At 36.3% G+C, this 19152-nt stretch overlaps 1 long non-coding RNA gene across 2 annotated transcripts in view; it reads left to right on the top strand.

Annotated features, from left to right (window-relative positions):
- Positions 1-19152, top strand: part of LOC137209856 (uncharacterized) — a 395103-nt gene that overhangs the window by 25235 nt on the left and 350716 nt on the right. For both annotated transcript variants that reach the window (XR_010936138.1, XR_010936139.1), the window contains exon 2: positions 8615-8765. This is a non-coding gene — a long non-coding RNA (uncharacterized lncRNA). The remainder of the gene's footprint in view (positions 1-8614; positions 8766-19152) is intronic.

A 19152-nucleotide genomic window follows, 5' to 3' on the forward strand; every position in this document is an offset into this window, starting at 1 on the left:
AACAACAAAAAGACTGCATCTTAGCATATGCAGTACAATATTTCATTGGATTAGTCATTGTTTAGGGTATTAAAACTGACTAGTGTTAAGTGCTGGATTTAGAAAGGTACAGTAGTATAGATTTATGCCTTTAAGAAAGCTCTTATTTTTCCTTTTGGTTTTTAGTAGGTAGCTGAGTCACACTGGACCAGACAAACAGCTAGAGGGTATAGGAGGCTGAAAGCAGGGCTCGGGGAGAGGCGCGAAATCTGCCCGATGAGTCTCATCTTGCTCATGCACTTGGGAGCCACAGCAGCCCCTACACTTGTCTCTCCTTTCAGGCATTGTATGCCCACCCCCAGCCCCCAAAAGAGTGATCTTTCTTAGCTCATTGTTCCTAACACCTTCCACTTTCTAATAATTTTTTCTCCAGAAAGCAAAACAGATTGGCAATTTAGGCTGTGCAGAATGTATTTTTTAATGTGTAAGTTTCAAGATGTAAGGGTCATATGTTGTAAGGGTTTTGCATAGTGTATTTGTAGCAATACGTTGTAAGTCAATGGATTAATAGTTGGTGAAATTTTTTTGTGAACTCCAGTGAACTAATAGACGGTAGTTATTTTTTGTTGTGACAACCATTAGATATACAGTTAACCCCGTAACTGCTCCTCTGCCCTGCCCCCCTGTCTATCTATCCATCTGTCTATTTATACTTCTTGGTTCAGCCAAGTCACACCTTAGATATATTACAACCATAAATTAAAATGCTATGCACATAAAAGTGGGATATATATATATGTATATATATAATCATATATATGTATATATTTGTGACTGGGCTGAACCAAGAGATATTTTGTCTCATGCCCACGATCTAATTTTCTAATTTACTAAATAGCTAAAGAGCCTAAAAAAACTCCCTTGTATGACTCCCTCGTCTCGGCGACTTCAGTCTTTTACTAGTGGAGGTTTCACCTCCCAAAATATAACGTGGAGCCTCCTTAGTCCCCTCTTTATTTGCTACTTGCTTCCTGAGAGAGGTACTCTCCTCATGGGTTATAAATGGAGAGGCACTGATAATGGGCAAGGAAGAGGCAAACAGCACTCTGGCGGCCGCAGAAGGTGGCAGCCGTACAGTAGAGGTCCACCTGCACCAGTATCCAGCTTTGCAACCAGGGGCAAACAGTGGGATGTGAGGAGGACATGTTCCTAAGCTCTTTCAACTGGCCCAGCGTGGTTTAGCCAGTGCCTGTGCAGCTTAGTTCATTTCCATTTGACTTTATATTTTTTAAAATTATTGATAGTTCATAAATATTTCTTCTAAAAAGAATTTATTGGAGTATAGTTGATTTACAAAGTTGTGTTAGTTTCAGGTGTACAGCAAAGTGAATCAGTTATGCGTATACATATATCCACTCTTCTTTAGATTCTTTTCCCACATAGGTCATTACAGGGTATTAAGAAGAGTTCCTTGTGCTATACCATAGGTCCTTATTAGTTATCTATTTTATATATAGTAGTGTGTATATGTCAATCCCAATCTCCCAATTTATCCCCCCCTCACTTTCCCCCCGGTAACTGTATGTTTGTTTTCTACATCTGTGACTCTGTTTTGTAAACAAGTTCATTTGTATCATTTTTTTTAGATTCCACATATAAGCGATATCATGTGATATTTCCATTCAACTTTATATTAATGGTCAAGCCATTGGTCCTAGTTTTCAGAGTTGTTATAATTTTTCATGTGTCCAAAGAGTCTTTCTAAAATGCAGACCTGATTATATTACTCTCTTGCTTTAAAACTTTTAAAGATACCCCATTGCTCTAAGGATAAAAAACAAACCTATATTCCTTCAAAAGACCTAAAATGCACTGTATTATCTGGTTCTTTCATCCCTAGCCTGCCTTATTTCCCTCCATGGCCCACTACAATTCTACAATCCAGCCAGACTGAATTTGTTTTTTAAAAAAAAGTCTCCTCCATCTCTTGGAACATGCTAACTGGTCTTCCACTTTCCTTACCATCTTTGCTATTTCTTGTACCTTGTTTTCCCAAATAATTCTCACTCAATTTTTGGATTTTCTCTTGGAATTCCTCCAGGAAGACTCCCATACTAGCTTTAGTCTGGGTGATGTGCCCCGCTGGTGTGCCCCTGGCACCCTGTTCTACCCCTATTATTAAACTTAGCTATATTTGTTTCGAGTGGCTTATGTTTCCCACCAGAAGATAAGATCCTCAAAGGTAAAGACCTTATCTCTTTTGCTTTCCAAGATATTGCCAATGTCTTGTGTGGTGTCTGTCACGTTATTGTTGTGGAATAAACACTTGATCATTGACAAAAGTATTTTTTTCTCTGTCCTCAGAGTCTTCGAGCATTCATCACTTTAAACCATAAGACGCATTCATAATGGAGGGGAAGCATAGTCCAGAGCCCAGAATCCACCTTAAGAGCCAATGTTTGAAAGCTTTTGCTCCCACATTTACTACCTGTATGACTTTGAGCAAGTTGTTTAACTTCTCTGTGCCTCAGTTTCCACATCTTTTAAATGGAGATAATAATAGTACATACCTCACAGGGTTTGTTAGGAGGATTAAATAAGTTACCTTTTTAAAGCATTTAGAATCTACATGGCACATAATAAACCTATATTTTGAGTGTTTAAATAAATCAACAATCCCTCTAATAGCCTTTTGAATTGGGAATTATAAAATACTGAAAGCATATTTTTAACTGACTTTCAGGCCCATTAACATACCTCAAAGTGTGGTTGCTTAAACTCACTTGAACTTTTAAAAAATATTTTGGTGTTTTATTCCATTGGCAGTAGGGAGCAAGTAGCTCATAGCACTATTTTTATTCCCCATAATCAGCTGTATTATTTATGGAACATCCTTATGTTCTTTAAAAACTTACTTCACGAACTAAACCTCTTTGATATCTGCCAGCCACCGTAATGTGCAGAGGGGATGTGGTTCCTCCCTTTTCCTAGTACTTCTTCACTGCAGCTATGGCTGTTGCCTAATATTATATCCTAATGTCATGATTTTCAATGATTTTCAGTAGTAACCTAGTCAGTGTACAGTGTCAGGGGTGACACTGCAGAATAGTTAATTGAAGAGGACTTTGGCAGCAACTTTGCCTATGATATGAATTGCCATAGTGACTCCCTCTATCAGATGTGTTCACACCCCACCGGTTCCCACTGCAGCATCGGCCAAAGCAAAGATCAAGTACTATTGGTGCCATCTGGGTTACAGGCATCCCTCACATTCCCTGCATCCCTAGATGTGGAAGTTCTCTAGAGCATATGAAGGCCTAGCACTACTCTGGAACCATACATTTAAACTAGGATCTGTTAGGGAACCCAGAAAGAACAGAGAAAATATTCTATAGAAATCTGCAGGGAAAGGTAAGTTTTAGAATTATGTTGAATGGTGACTGGGAGTATCTCCATAAATGGTATTTCAGCTGATCTGAAACACTGGGAAAGGATGTAAACGGCATTGTAAATGCACTTTAAAAACTCATGAAATTCATTCATCAATGTTTATTGGACGATTACTATCAGGTTTACTTGTGACGTGTTCTAGGATTTTACAGTAGTGTTAGTAGCGTGGAGGAGGGTCTTGGGATTTGGGTTGACCCACTCATGACGGTGTGGTTTCAGCCGTGTTTTGAAGAAATCAATTTAAATGCAGAATTTAGCTCTAGCCAGGGGAAATGGGAAGTCCAAGTCATAGGAGGCAAAAGGGCTAGTAGGTTCAGGTGTGATTTGGCATCTCTCTTTACAAAATTTGCTTCTTCATGAAGCAGGGAAGGGTAGCTGAGATGGAGCTCACTCAGGAGTAAACAGGACTGATGTCCATATTACGAGAACTGTTCTCATCTATTCTTCGTCTTCTCTGGAAATACTTGGATTTTGGGGAAAAAAACTTGGTGTGTTTTATGTTTTCCAAGTTTTGTACTGGACACTCAGGAAACCATGCCAGACAGATGACCTTTCCCGAGATGTTCCCAAGATGTATATTCTATAGATCCTCAAAGTATTTAACAGTGGTTATAGGTGAGGACTCTGGAAACAGACAGCTTTTCTTCTTATACAGACTTTGAGCAAGTTGCTCAGCTATAAATGGAAATAAAAATAGTACCTGCGCATTAGGTTGTTGTGAGGATTAAAGGAAATTTAGCAATGTCTGGCATTGACTATGCAATCAATAATCATTATAATTTTTATGTAATATGAGAACAGTGTTGCTGAAATGTTTCTGGCTTTGGCATACCCAAATATGAGGTGACTGCAGAACTACCCACTGAAATTCCCCTTCTCATCTATAAAATAGGGATAAAAATATTATGTAGGGCTGTTATGAGAATTAAATGAGATAATGCATGTAAGGCACTTGGCATGTACCAAATTGTTATTGTTGCCTTTGATTCAATTTTCCAAAGACAATGAAACCAGCTGTCAGCATCCAGCGTAAATATTAGAGACAGATTGTGTCTATGGCTTGCCTCCTCTCTGAAATGAGACCTTACTGTCTGGTGAGAATAACTCTTATTTATGGCTTTCTGCATTGTGCAGTTCACAGCCAATGGGTTACTTTGTCTGACTAATAGAAGTGGCAGAGGAACTCATAGTGGGATTGAAGGAAGGAGAACATTGATATAATTTATTACCTCTGTATCAGTCTTTGAGCAGTAATCTCAGCTCTGAGTCTCTTCTCTAGGATCTGGTATGTTAGTATATTTGCCTTGGAAAGATGCTTACATACATCTGGAATGGAAGAACTCACTTCTATTATGACTATTTTATCTCTATATTGATTTTACTAGTGGGTAGGTATGAAGTATTATCCCTGATGAGTCTCAAACACCAATTACAGAGACCTGAAATGGGCTTTTAGGAAACTGTCACTGTAAGGTATGAGATCAGAACTGGATCTGAGAGTTCTATTTCTAAGGTATTGGAAAAAGACTGGGAGAATTATCCATATTCTCTAGTATATCTTGGGGAATCATCATTGGTTCCATTTCACTTGAGCATCCTGAGAGTTCGCTATCTTCATCTCCTCGTCTGTCAGGCAGGGGAATTTCCATCCTATTTTCAGGCAACTTCTAAAATAAATTCATATATAATATATAATGTATTGATATAATATGTAGTATATAATTACCTTATCAACTACTTATGGGCTTCTTTAAAGATGCAGTACATGCAACGTACAATGAAAACTTGAAAGATGAGCAAACTTTTTTTTGAGGGATTAAAAGAAACTTGATTAAGTGCCTAGGCATAGGATAAAAAGTACGTGAGGATGGAGAGAATGAAAATGCAATAAAGGGGAGATGGCAGATAGAACAAATCTCAGACAAAGATTGATGGGCAAGGATAGAGGGAACTGGGACGGAAGAGTTAACATGTATTTCTCTGGGATGGGGGTTAGGTAGAGTGTATGATGAGGTTGTGGAGAACCTTTAATTGGATAGTCTCCACCTTTTAAGTGAAGTGACAATGTCATCAGCCCAGTGTAGCTGGGGATGAAGTCCTAAGATAATTGAAAAGGTTTTAATACAGTTGCAGTGTAATGTGAAATAGGGAGTGGAAAATGAAAATGATTTCTGAGCATGTGCAGGGAGTGGTTGATATGAGGTGTCATAATTTGCAGTGAGTCCAGTTGACATGATTCTGTGGTTTTCTCTGGCAATGTTAAGTTGCCTGGGGGTATACACAGAAAGTTATGAAACTGCATGCCGGTCCACCACAGTATCAGTCTCTCAAGTTAGGATCATTTTTCCCCAAGGAAAGAAGTTTTCCTTCCTTTGCTTAATTAATCTGATGTAGTATTGTCACCTACCAACTCATCAGCATTTTTTGGGGGGGTATAAATCTTGATTACGTGCAACAATTGATCATATATTCCTTTTTCTTTTTGCAAGGAACTCCTTATCATAACATAAATTCATCAAAATAAATTTACTAATCATACTTGAAGTGTTAATGGTTACCTAGTGTATGGAGCATATGCTCTTTTTACATCACTGTTGCCTTCTCAGGTAACCTTTTCCATCTATGCTGTTGTAATACTGCAATGTCATTTAAATTTTTTTCACCTTTCAGGAGACTCATATTGAACAGTATCAACCTTTGGGCATTATATTATGCATGGGGTGTTGCTAACCAAGTTTTAGAACTTTGGAGTCTACCAAATAATACTATGTTCAGTTCTTTTTATCCCACTTAACTGTATAGTAGGCAAAATTTCTTTCTTATTTCAAACGGTGATGTATTCAAAGATCTTAGATGCATGCATCATCTTTTCCTTCTCGAGCAAGCTGAAGACAGTATTATTATGAGCTTGGCAGTTTTCCCAGCAAGAGTTGGAGTAGGTGTTGACCTTTCCAATATTTCGAGTTCTATTGACTTTTCTTCATTACTTTGTCAAGGCTCAACATGTTACCTGCTTGGATGCAATGTCATCACTCATGGGAAGCCAATATCCAGCTGAGAGAGGCAGATTGCTCCATTAAAATATATAGGCTTAGGGACGTTTAGGGCATAGTGGATACATGTTATTATATACTCATCAAAATCATGGAATATACAATACAGAGAGTGAACCCTAATGCAAATTATGGACTTTAGCTAATAATAATATAACAATATTGGCTTATCAATTTTAACAAATGTACCACACTAATGCAAGGTGTTGATAAAAGGGGAAACGTGTGTGTGTGAGTGGGATGGGTGAGGGCATATGTGGGAACTCTGTACTTTCTGCTCTAATTTTCTGTAAATGAGAACTGCTCTAAAAAATAATATTCATTAATTAAAACATGTAGGCTTCCAAAGAGGAGAGGAAGATTCATAGCTAAAAGAAACAATGTAAATGATAAAGAAAGCTATATTGGGAATTCCCTGGCAGTCCAGTGGTTAAGACTTTGCCTTCCAATGCAGGGGGTGCAGGTTCGATCCCTGGTTGGGGAGCTAGGATCCCACATGCCTCGTGGCCAAAAAACCAAAACATGAAGTGGAAGCAATATTGTAACAAATTCAATAAAGACTTTAAAAATGGTCCACATCAAAAAAAATCTTTTTTTTTTAAAAAAAGAATGCTACATTGAGCAATACAGAAAGGAACAGAATATGTGTTAATTTAAAGTTTATAGGTTGCAATTAAAGCATTCTAGTTATCTGGCTGTACATGCATTTAAAAAACCATATCCTTGCTGACTTAGTTATGCATATAAAAGTAAATTCCTATGTATTCATGAAGTACTATTATTTATATACACATAGGCATAAATGAGCATGAGAACTGCTACACTGGACCCGAGCCATGCTCACCAGTTTTATTTCTGGCAATAGCATTAAAAACTGTTTTGAGGGAAGATGTGGCTGCCCTCAACTTCTGAGTTTCAAAATTCCTCCAAAGTTTTATTTACCCTTAATCTGATGTATAATTATGTACTATCTTATCACAGTTATTTTTGAGACTATTTATATTTGATTCTCCTTCAAATAGTTCCAAATGCACTTAGCAGTAATAGTTTTATGACTTAAAACTATCTCTTTAAAATGTTCCTGGGGTAATCCATTGTTCTAGTGTTCTGGCAAATGAGCTTGTTCTCACTTTGCTCGAATCCTCCCTAATTTTAAAAATTAAAAAAGCATATCTCATTTCATGTTTTCCCCCGATCACAGCATTATAAGTGATTTTCCTATCTCTTGAAGAGAGGACCCATGTTATTCTAAGGAAGAATATGAGGCTACCTAAATTACGTGAGTTCAGGAATTGCAATAACATTTGCTTTCCTCTAGTACCTTGCCAATTAACTGGTTGCTGCCTGAGATTTCACCGTTAAACACCTATTCCTTTAGAATCACTGTCTGACTACTGTTAAAACTTGACTCAAGTTTTAACAGTGGACATAGGGATGGCCATAGAGAATGAAGAGGTTGGGAGCTGAGAAAATAAACTTCCTCAAACTTTGCGTCTGTGCCTAGAGGAGCTCGAAATTTGTGAGTGGTTTCCATCAGTGAATGCCCAAGGGTGTGAAATGATGGTCTATTACATCCAGACACGGAAAATGTCGGCATTAACAGCGTGTTAGCCCAGGGCTAACTGGGACTAGTCACTCCAGTGACTCCGGGGACCCTTGCTGGGTTGTAATTGGTTGGTGCAGTGACTGGCTTTGAAATATTTCCCCTGAAGTTGGGAAAATTTCCCCTGAAATGAAACCATTCTGGGAGGCAGCCTATTATGATGCAAAGAACGTGACAGGAGAGGGAGATAGATCTGAATTCAAATTCTGCACCTGCCAATAAGATCTCTGTGGCTTTAGGCAAATTTCTTATTTTCTTTTCTGCCTCAACCTACTCCTCTAGAAAACAAGGAGAAATAAACTCATAGGATTGTCTTGAGTAATGAGGCAATAAAAGTAAAGTGCAGGTTCAATGCCTGTTGCGTTGTTGGCACCCAGCACCTGCTACCTATTATTGTTGTCTCAAATGAAGTTTATCTTCCTGTGCTTTCAGGATCTTCTTATAACTTCTCTTCAGCGGCTAATTCACTGTTAGGAAAAACTGAGTTTCCTCAATTAACAGAGACTTTCCTCTGTACTCTTTCTTTCAGATCATTTGGAATCTCGGAATAATAAAACTAGAAAGAAATTGGAGAGAACCTATTTCCAAAGCTTTATAATGCACACCAAGTAAATCTGACGCGAGAGGATTAGCTGAAGAACAAGCTCCGTGCTGCTCCCTTCCACATAGTAAGACTAAAGGTGATCTTGCTTTCACTTTCATGAAGAAATAGCACGATAATGCAGCAGACACCAAAAGCACATAGTGTTTTTTCAATATCACCCTTGCAAAAATCAAATTTTCTTTCTAGTTCTTGTCCATATAGCATAAGTTGCACAGAAATGTGATGATAGTATAGATATTGTGATGAATCTTGCTTTTTACTCTTAATCACATGCCTATCATTTTTTCATATTGCTGTATAATCTTTTAAACTATACTTTTTAATGGCTATATAATATTTAATTGAATGGAAGTATTATATGAAAACATTTGGCTATATCATTGGAAATTTTAGTTGTTACTTATACAGCAATGAACGTCAACGCGAATAGCCTTTCATTTATTATTTCATTAGGATACACTCTGATATTTGGGATTCCTAGGTCAAAGAATAAGGAAAAATAATGGACGTTAATATGTATTGCCAAATAAGTTCCAAAAATATTGCATTAATTTGCAATATCACCAACAATGTGCATTTGATTCACTGTAGCCAAACCATTACTAAATATGGTTTTTGAAATATTGCTTTATAATTTAACAGGTGTAAAATGGTACTTCATTGTTTTAACATAAATTTAGTTGGAATTAGCGTGATCAAACATTTTTCTATGTGTTTACTTATATGTCAGATTTTTTTCTTGTGTCAATTGAGTATTCTTAGCCTTTGTCTGTTTATATATTAGGGTCTTTAAACAGTTACTTTCTAAGAAATGTTTCCTACAATGGTTTAAATGATTTTTAAATTTCTATTTTAAAAGGAAATTCACATTTCTAATAAGTCGTTTACTAAGTTCTAAGACTATCATAATCATCTGTCAGTGTTGTCAAATCAACTTACATTAAAAAGAGATGCTAGGAAATCCCTTTATATGTCAAAAATGTACGTATGAACTGTATTTATTTCAGGTCCTAAGTATGTGATACACCAAGAGTCAAGTGAGGTAAAAGTACTTTAGTTTGAATTGCAGTCCTAAGCACTCTGTTTTCATGCTATGAAAAATAATGATATAATAGAAGAAAGAAACTTTCACAGATTTTTTTATTTGAATTTTATTTTTTTATACAGCAGGTTCTCATTAGTTATCTATTTTATACATGTTAGTGTATATATGTCAATCCCAATCTCCCAATTCATCCCACCACCCTGCCCCGCTGCTTTCCCCCCTTGGTGTCCATACGTTTGTTCTCTACATCTGTGTCTCTATTTCTGCCTTGCAAACCAGTTCATCTGTACCATTTTTTAGATTCCACATGTATGTGTTAATATATGACATTTGTTTTTCTCTTTCTGACTTAGTTTGCTCTGTATGACACTTTCACAGATTCGATAAAGCATTTAAAAGTGACTTTTGAAATGCATATTCATGGAATGTGCTATTATTTATATCATTTATATTTAAGGGATAGATTATTATTTATATAATAGAGGATTTCAATTTTTAAAATTAAGATATATCTCTCTCCTCTTGGTTCACTCCCCACTTTATAAGTTTGTTTTCTGGGTGAATTCTTTTTATTCTCATGTTGGGGAGTTGAGAGGTAGTGGATTTAAAAAAAAATGGGCTTTATTTTCTTGGCATATTCAAAATACCGATATATGACAAATTATATTTAAGTTGGGTTTCTAAAGTGACTTTAGAAACATAAATTAAAAAAAAAATCACGTCGGTGCTTTGTGACAGCCTGGAGGGGTGGGATAGGGAGGGTGGGAGGGAGGGAGACGCAAGAGGGAAGAGATATGGGAACATATGTATATGTATAACTGATTCACTTTGTTATAAAGCAGAAACTAACACACCATTGTAAAGCAATTATACCCCAATAAAGATGTTAAAAAAAAAAAAATCACGGGCTTGTAGGGTACTATTATTGACCCTCTGGTCCAATTCTTCTATCTTTTCTACCACATTTCCTAAGAGTCTTTTCCGAATCTATGCTTGAACATAACAATGACAGGGAATGTACTAGCTTCCGAGGCAGCCCAGTATTAGGCCAACTCTGAATGTCTGAAAACTCTTTTCCGAGCTAGAAGCTGACTTTTATATCTTTTAGTCATTAGGCTTGGTTCTACCCTGGAGATTTGTAGGACAGGTTTAACCTCTCTTCCCCATGGCAGACTTTCAAATATTTGAAGCCAGCTCGTGAACATAAAACTATAATGCAAAGTACGATAGAGAAGCCATAACTGTGGTATAGATATAGATCTTCTTGAGGGCCTTCAAAGTGGGTAGAGATCACATCAGTGTAGGGAATCAAGAGTTTGTGACAAGATGGACTGAGGTGAGTGGATAAGATCTTAACAGGGACATCAAGAGAGGTGACTTTTCCAAGTGGAGTGGACTGCAGAAGTAAAGACACAAGGAAAACACAGAGTGTGTCTTGGAAACAGTTCAGTTTGATGCATAGGAGAAATGTGAACTCTTAGGAAGATGGGGAAATTATTATGAGAAGTCTCATTTGCAAGCTTTTTTTAAAAAAATTAATTAATTTATTTTTAACATCTTTATTGGAGTGTAATTGCTTTACAATGGTGTGTTAGTTTCTGCTTTATAACAAAGTGAATTAGCTGTACATATACATATATCCCCATATCTCTTCCCTCTTGCATCTCCCTCCCTGCCACCCTCCCTATCCCACCCCTCTAGGTGGGCACAGAGCACTGAGCTGATCTCCCTGTGCTATGCGGCTGCTTCCCACTGGCTATCTATTTTACATTTGGTAGTGTATATATGTCCATGCCACTCTATCACTTTGTCCCAGCTTATCCTTCCCCCTCCCCATGTCCTCAAGTCCATTCTCTAGTAGATCTTCGTCTTTATTCCTGTCCTGCCCCTATGTTCTTCATGACTTTTTTTTTTTTTTAGATTCCATATATATGCGTTAGCATACGGTATTTGTTTTCCTCTTTCTGACTTACTTCACTCTGTATGACAGACTCTAGGTTCACCCACCTCACTACAAATAACTCAATTTCGTTTCGTTTTATGGCTGAGTAATATTCCATTGTATATATGTGCCACATCTTCTTTATCCATTCATCTGTCGATGGACACTTAGCTTGCTTCCATCTCCAGGCTATTGTAAATAGAGCTGCAGTGAACGTGGTGGCACATGACTCTTTTTGAATTATGGCTTTCTCAGGGTATATGCCCAATAGTGGGATTGCTAGGTCACATGGTAGTTCTATTTTTAGGTTTTTAAGGAACCTCCATACTGTTCTCCATGGTGGCCATATCAATTTACATTCCCACCAACAGTGCAGGAGGGTTCCCTTTTCTCCATGCCCTCCCCAGCATTTATTGTTTGTAGATTTTTTGATGATGGCCATTCTGACCAATGTGAGATGATATCTCATTGTAGTTTTGATTTGCATTTCTCTAATGATGAATGATGTTGAGCATTCTTTCATGTGTTTGTTGGCAGTCTGTACATCTTTGGAGAAATGTCTATTTAGGTCTTCTGCCCATTTTTGGATTCGGTTGTTTGTTTTTTTGATATTGAGCTGAATGAGCTGCTTGTAAATTTTGGAGATTAATCCTTTGTTAGTTGCTTCATTTGCAAATATTTTCTACCATTCTGAGGGCTGTCTTTTGGTCTTGTTTATGGTTTCCTTTGCTTTGCAAAAGCTTTTACGTTTCATTAGGTCCTATTTGTTTGTTTTTATTTCCATTCCTCTAGGAGGTGGATCACAAAGGATCTTGCTGTGATTTATGTCAGAGAGTGTTCTGCCTATGTTTTCCTCTAAGAATTTTATAGTGTCTGGCCTTACATTTAGGTCTTTAATCCATTTGGAGTTTATTTTTGTGTATGGTGTTAGGGAGTGTTCTAATTTCATTGTTTCACATGTAGCTGTCCAGTTTTCCCAGCACCACTTATTGAAGAGGCTGTCTTTTCTCCACTGTATATTCTTGCCTCCTTTATCAAAAATAAGGTGAATTAGTAGAAGAATTACTAATGATGTATGTGATCAATGATAAACTCTTTCCAATCTAGTTTACTTTTTTTTTCCCTTAACAAAACAGAGAGCAGAAATTCACAATGTAAAACAGAATAGATTGGAGTCTGAAGAGATGAAAAAATTTATAACCTATAGAATCCATGGATTCTTAGTGACTTAGCCCAATAAATAAAGCAGAACTTTATTCGGTATTAATCAAAACTTGTTTGCTTCTTGATATTGGGAAATTAAAATATTAGTTACCTTATGTCTTTGAACACTTTGTGAAACATGGCGGTGTTAGTATTCTGACATTTTGAGTTGGTACCACAAGTTCGACTAAATTAGATGAATTTTCAAACTATAGTATACATAACTTAGGAGTCTTGTTCAATTGAAGATTCTGATTCTGTAGCTCTGTAGTGGGGAGTGAGATTCTAATAAACTCCCTGGTGAGGCAGATGCATGGGTCATGCTTTGAGTGATAAGGATTTAGGGGACAATTAGGGTAATCTTATTTAGGTTATTCATCTTTACGATCATTTTATTAAATTAAGATGTTTCATTATTTAACAGCTAATGCTAAATTTCTTTGTAAAAATAATTTAAATAGTTTGTTGCAACAAAATTATAGTCATCTACAATGCCTCATTATTAAGTATAATTTTCCAGTTATATAACTTGATTCATCCTTTTACCGTGAGCTATAACACAAGGTAATAAGTAATCTAAAGTAAGATTGTCATCTTTGCGAGTAGATGTTGTCAATGTTTCAGAGAAAAACAAGTTTAATTTCTTCATTTAAAAACAAAATTGGCATTTTTATTCTGGCTGAGACTGTCAAAAGCTGGTATATCACTTGAGTGGGTAGCTCTATTAAGTTTTTACATGTTCAGTCTCTTTGATGGGATATCAGTGGGAAATGATTAATTAAGAAAAAATTAAAAGAAATCAAAATTGAAGATAGAGATATGCAGAGTTATATTTGGAAGTGCTGCAGTTGAGCAGAAATATTACCTGATTTTGTTCAAAAATAAAAAGTTAAAGACTGTTTTTAGTTAGGGAAATGTCACAGTGTTGTTTGTGTCTTGCTTAAGAGCGGTGTCTCATCCCGGTGACATACTTAATTAGATTTTGTTTTCCTATCCAAAATGCACTAAAGACCCAAGTTAGAGATCTCTTAGGGAATTTACTCATCCACAGTAAATTGCCAACCAGTGATACAAGTTGACTTGAAGAAAAACCCGATGCTATAAATGCTTGTTATGAGAAGGGAAATTTTGAGCTTATTTTATTGAAGGGCATATCCGATGGATGTACAGCAAAGCACTATAGATCTGCAAATTTATCAAATCCACCTAACTTTTATCTTCTCTTGGGGTTGATTTTGGCCTGATGGAAGATGTATTGTACTACAAGACATTGGTGATTAGAGCAAGAAGGCAGAAAATGTTACTGAAGCAGAGAATACGTGCTGGGATAAGGAATGGAAAGCACTGAATGGAATAAGTATATACGTGGTCAGCACGGAAAGAGATGTGGACAACGTCAGGGTCAAAAGGATAAACACAAACAAATAAGCTGTTTTGCAAACATTGGGGAGGAGGGTTTAGGATAAACACTAATGGATGAAGTATATTTATTTGGACTTATAATGCATTTAAACTCTGAATGCATACATTCTCCAACTCAGTCATTCTGAGATCTCAAGTAACTTCTCAGAGTTATCCCAGATGAAAAGAACATGGGTACTTGGTCTTCCAAGGCTGATACAAAGTAAAAGAAACATGGGTGGTGTGTGGCTTCATTTTAATGTAAAATCTTCCTTAAAATTTTCTCTTGCAGAGTTCTTTAAATTAGCTATTCTAGCATTTTCCCCCCTCATTTTGCTGCTATGTTCTATTCTCTTGTTTTCCTGATTTTTACTGTATCTTGAACATTGGCATTTGCTTTGATTGATATTCTGTCCTGCAAACAGGTTATCTTTTGAACATGATTTATGTTGATGCAAGCTTAGGCCACCTAGCATGCAGAAATTGTTTGGTTTCAGAGAATATATTCTATAGATTTCTTCAGCACTTTGTCATCTCTTCCCATTCTCATGGTTACCTTCAGCCCTTCACACTAACATTTATACTGTTTCTCAGGCATCTTTGTGCTGGATTGGATTTATTGGGTTTGAGCTTAGGGAAAAAAAATCTTTTTATGTATCTATATCATGATTATTCCATTATATTGGAGGAAGGAAAAACAGTAATGTGGAAAATGTTACTAACACCTATTGACCGTCCACTTTATTTTAGAAATTCTAAAAACACTGTACTATTTTTTTCTACATAAAAACTCTTTAGAAAATGAAAAAAAAATTAGAAATTTAAAAACTTTCTCCAAATTGTCCAGCAGCTAAGAAGCTAACAAAGATGAGTCCAGGTCTGTCTGACTCCCAGAGTCGCAGAATTTTAAATTAATCCAGTGTGTAACATCATACCACAATGTAGTTAATCTTAATGACATAATAGCTTTATAATGCAACCACTCAGTCACAGTAGCTTACAAGATATCAGGGGGAAAAGCATGATGGTTATGGTGGGAACAGTCAATCCAAAAACCAATGTATGGGGCTTCCCTGGTGGCGCAGTGGTTGAGAGTCCACCTGCCGATGCAGGGGACACGGGTTCGTGCCCCGGTCCGGGAAGATCCCACATGCCGTGGAGCGGCTGGGCTCGTGAGCCATGGCCGCTGAGCCTGTGCGTCCGGAGCCTGTGCTCCGCAACGGGAGAGGCCACAACAGTGAGAGGCCCGCGTCCCGCAAAAAACAAAAAAAACCAAACCAATGTATGGCTTATTATATTTATAAACTCAGGTATACCATCTGTATCAATCTAAAAGTGTGTGTATATATATATATTTTGTGTGTGTGTGTGTGTGTGTGTGTGTGTGTGTGTGTGTGGTATGGGGGCCTCTCACTGTTGTGGCCTCTCCCGTTGCAGAGCACAGCCTCTGGAGGCGCAGGCTCAGCGGCCATGGCTCATGGGCCTAGCCACTCTGTGGCATGTGGGATCTTCCCGGACCGGGGCACGAACCTGTGTCCCCTGCATCGGCATACGGACTCTCAACCACTTGCGCCACCAGGGAAGCCCAAAGTGTGTATAGTTTTATTTTCAAAAGATTATGTTTTTTTGCTTTTTGGCTAAACAAATACACAAGCATCTATCTATATCTCTTAGGATGGTTATGAGTAATAAAAATAGGAAGTGAGTTTTGTGTCATGTATGGTTCTGATCATGACAACAAATGTGTTCATAAGGGTTATTACAACTGGGTTAAGATTTTACAGTTTAAAAGGAAGTGGTAGAGTGGTAGATCCAAAATGGAAAATTCAGTCTCCCTTACTCCAAAATTCATTTTTAACCACAGATTTAAAAAAAATTATAATTTTTCTACCATGCACAAAATAAAGGTAAAGGATTTTGTTAACTCCATTTTGTTCCTATTCATAGGAATTTAAGTTGAAATGGAACTTATTCCTAATGGCTGGTTCAGTTGCAGGTTGATTTTAGGTTCTAAGTCTGAGCTGAAGGAAAAGGAGAAAGAACATTGGGTTCAAATGAACTGAGATGTCAGCTCTTCTTTAGTCCCCAGGCTGTCAAGATTTTCTAGAAGGCCACTTTTGCTCCAGGGGCCATTATGGAAGTTGAGGTTCATGGCTAGTAGCCTGACTTCAGATACACTAAAGTGAATTTCATGTTTGTCTTGGGAGAGGGGCAGACTTTCCTTGGCTATTTAGTGTTACAGAATTGGGAAGGCTGGCTATCTTAGTCCTCACCTCTAGCTATCTCTTAACTCATCCAAAAATTCTAAGATAAAGAACATAGATATTTCTTTGGTAAATTGTCTTATTGGACAGAAGCCAAGAAGTTCAAGTGATGGTAAAATTATGAAAATGTACACAATTTATGATGACTTAATGCTGATTTAAAAATGGTCAAACACTAAAGCATTAAGATTAATTGTATCTTCAGTGGGAACCATATCCTAGGCAGAGCAAATCAAGTGATAATCACCCTAGGACCATCATACTATGATTTTGTAACTGATTTTAAATGCAACAAAGCACTTTTGTTAATGTTTTATTTTGTATTTATTTCATCTGATCTTTATTTCTTTTTTATATACTTTTGAATCAGTTGAGTTAATTTTAATATTCCATTTTATCTCAGTTTTGGTTTATTAGCTATACCCTTTATTCTTTTAGTTTAAACACTCTTTTAGTTATTCTATGATTTACATTATGTGTCCAGCTTATTACAGTCTACATTCATTTCATACTATACCTCTCCATGTATAATATAAGAAACTTATAACAGTATACTTTCATTTTCCTCATGTTAACTTTATGTATTTCTACTTACATATATTTTACTTCTACACGTGTTTTATACCTGACAATACATTGTTGCTTTAAATAATCAATTGTTTTTTAAAGAAATTTTAAAAATGAGAAAAACTGACATCGTGTATGCTGACATATTACCCTTTCTTGCACTCTCTATTCATTTGTGTAGATCACAGTTTCCATCTGGTATTGTTTTTCTCAACACAGACAGTTTTTTTATTATTTACTTTTGTGCAAGTCTGCTAGTTTCAAATTCTCTCAGCTTCACTTGTCTGAAAAGGTCTTTATTTTGTTTTCATTTGTGCAAGATATTTTGGCTGGATATAGAATTCTAGCTTGACATATTTTTTTCAGTACATTGAAGATGTCATTCCATAGTCTTCTTGTTCACAATTTCTTATTAAAAATTGGTAACTATTCTGATCTTTGTTCTACTCTTTGCCTGTCTGCTTTTAAAATTTTGTCTTTATTACTGAATTTCAATCATTTAATTATGATTTTTTTCTTGTGAATTTCTTTGTGTTATTCTTATTGGAATTTGATGAGCTTAGTGTATCTGTGGTTTTAGTTTTTATCAAATTTGGAAAGTTTTAGCAAATTTCTTGAGATATTTTTCTGATCCTCTTTTTGTGTGTCTTCAATTACATGTATCTTAGACCATTTCATACTGTCATACAGATCATTAAGACCATGAATTTTATCCTCTGGGAATTATTCTTAGCATTTTATTGATTTGTGCCTCAGATTTGATAACTTCTAATGTTATGTTTTCCAATTCACTGATTTCTTTGTCTGCAGTGTCTGATCTAGCCATCTACTAAATTTTATTTCAGATATTGTGTTTTTCAGGTCTTGAAGTTCAGTGATAGTTTTTACCTCCTTCCTCATTATACTCATATATTTATTTAAAATCTTAAGCATATTTATAATAGCTGTTTTAAAGTTTTTGATTACTAAGTTCGTCATCTCTATCATTTATGGGCCTGCTTATATTGACTGATTTTACTTCTGGCTATGGGTTAAAGTTTGCTGCTTCATCATATGTCTTTTTTTTTTTTAACATCTTTATTGGGGTATAATTGCTTTACAATGGTGTGTTAGTTCATATGTCTTGAGTGTCTGGATTTCGTTATTTTTCTTTAACAATTGTTTTAGCAGGTAGTTCATTTACTTACAGTGCAACTTAAATACTTCTGTGGATCTAGAGAGACCTTTATCGTAGGAGTATTTTAAGGCATGATTCTTTAGTGGTCCTATTTCAAATATATAACCCTTTCCTACTAAGCAGTTATACTGAATGCCTCAGTATTCAACAAGCTCTCCCCTCTTGGCTTGTGGAAATTTAAACATTTCCTTGCTCTGCATGAGCTCTGGAAACTGTTTAGCAAACCTGAGTGTTATTGTTTGGCAATATGGCATTTTACCCTGCATATAATGCACGTTTATATTCAAACAAGGACACAAGGAAACCCCTATTCATATTTCTGGAGATCTTGTTTTTAAATATAGCTCCCTTTTCTCTGGTACAGTTTGATGCCAAGTCCAGCTACTTCAGTCTCCCTGTGCTTAGCTTCAGTTCTTCCTTCCTCCAGAAATGATCTGTCAACTTCAAGCAGAAAGCTGAGGCAATGGTAGAAGTCATCTCATTTGCTTCCCTTATTTTAGGGGTCACAATCTAGCACTCCCTGTTTTTCAATATCTGAAAGCAGTTTTTTTTTAATGTATTTTGTCCAGTTTTCTAATTATTTATCATTGGAGGGCAAGTAGCATTGTTGAAAGTACAAATCAGGAGTAGAGTTCTTCAGCCATTCTGAAGAAAATTCAATTCTTTTTTTCAACTCTTCAAAAAACAATCAAGTTATTATTTGCCTTAAGGCCTTTGCACTTTTTTGTTTTTCTACTTGGAAGAGTCTTCTCATGTGTCTCTAGAAGCTGTCTCATTCTTTATCTTCTAAAAGAAGCCTTTCTTGACCACACTATTTAAAGTCACTATTTGTCATATTAATTCTTTCCTCCTTTTTTTCATGCA

This window comes from Pseudorca crassidens, chromosome 17, assembly GCF_039906515.1.
Source record: "Pseudorca crassidens isolate mPseCra1 chromosome 17, mPseCra1.hap1, whole genome shotgun sequence".
In the NCBI taxonomy this organism is placed as follows: domain Eukaryota; kingdom Metazoa; phylum Chordata; class Mammalia; order Artiodactyla; family Delphinidae; genus Pseudorca; species Pseudorca crassidens.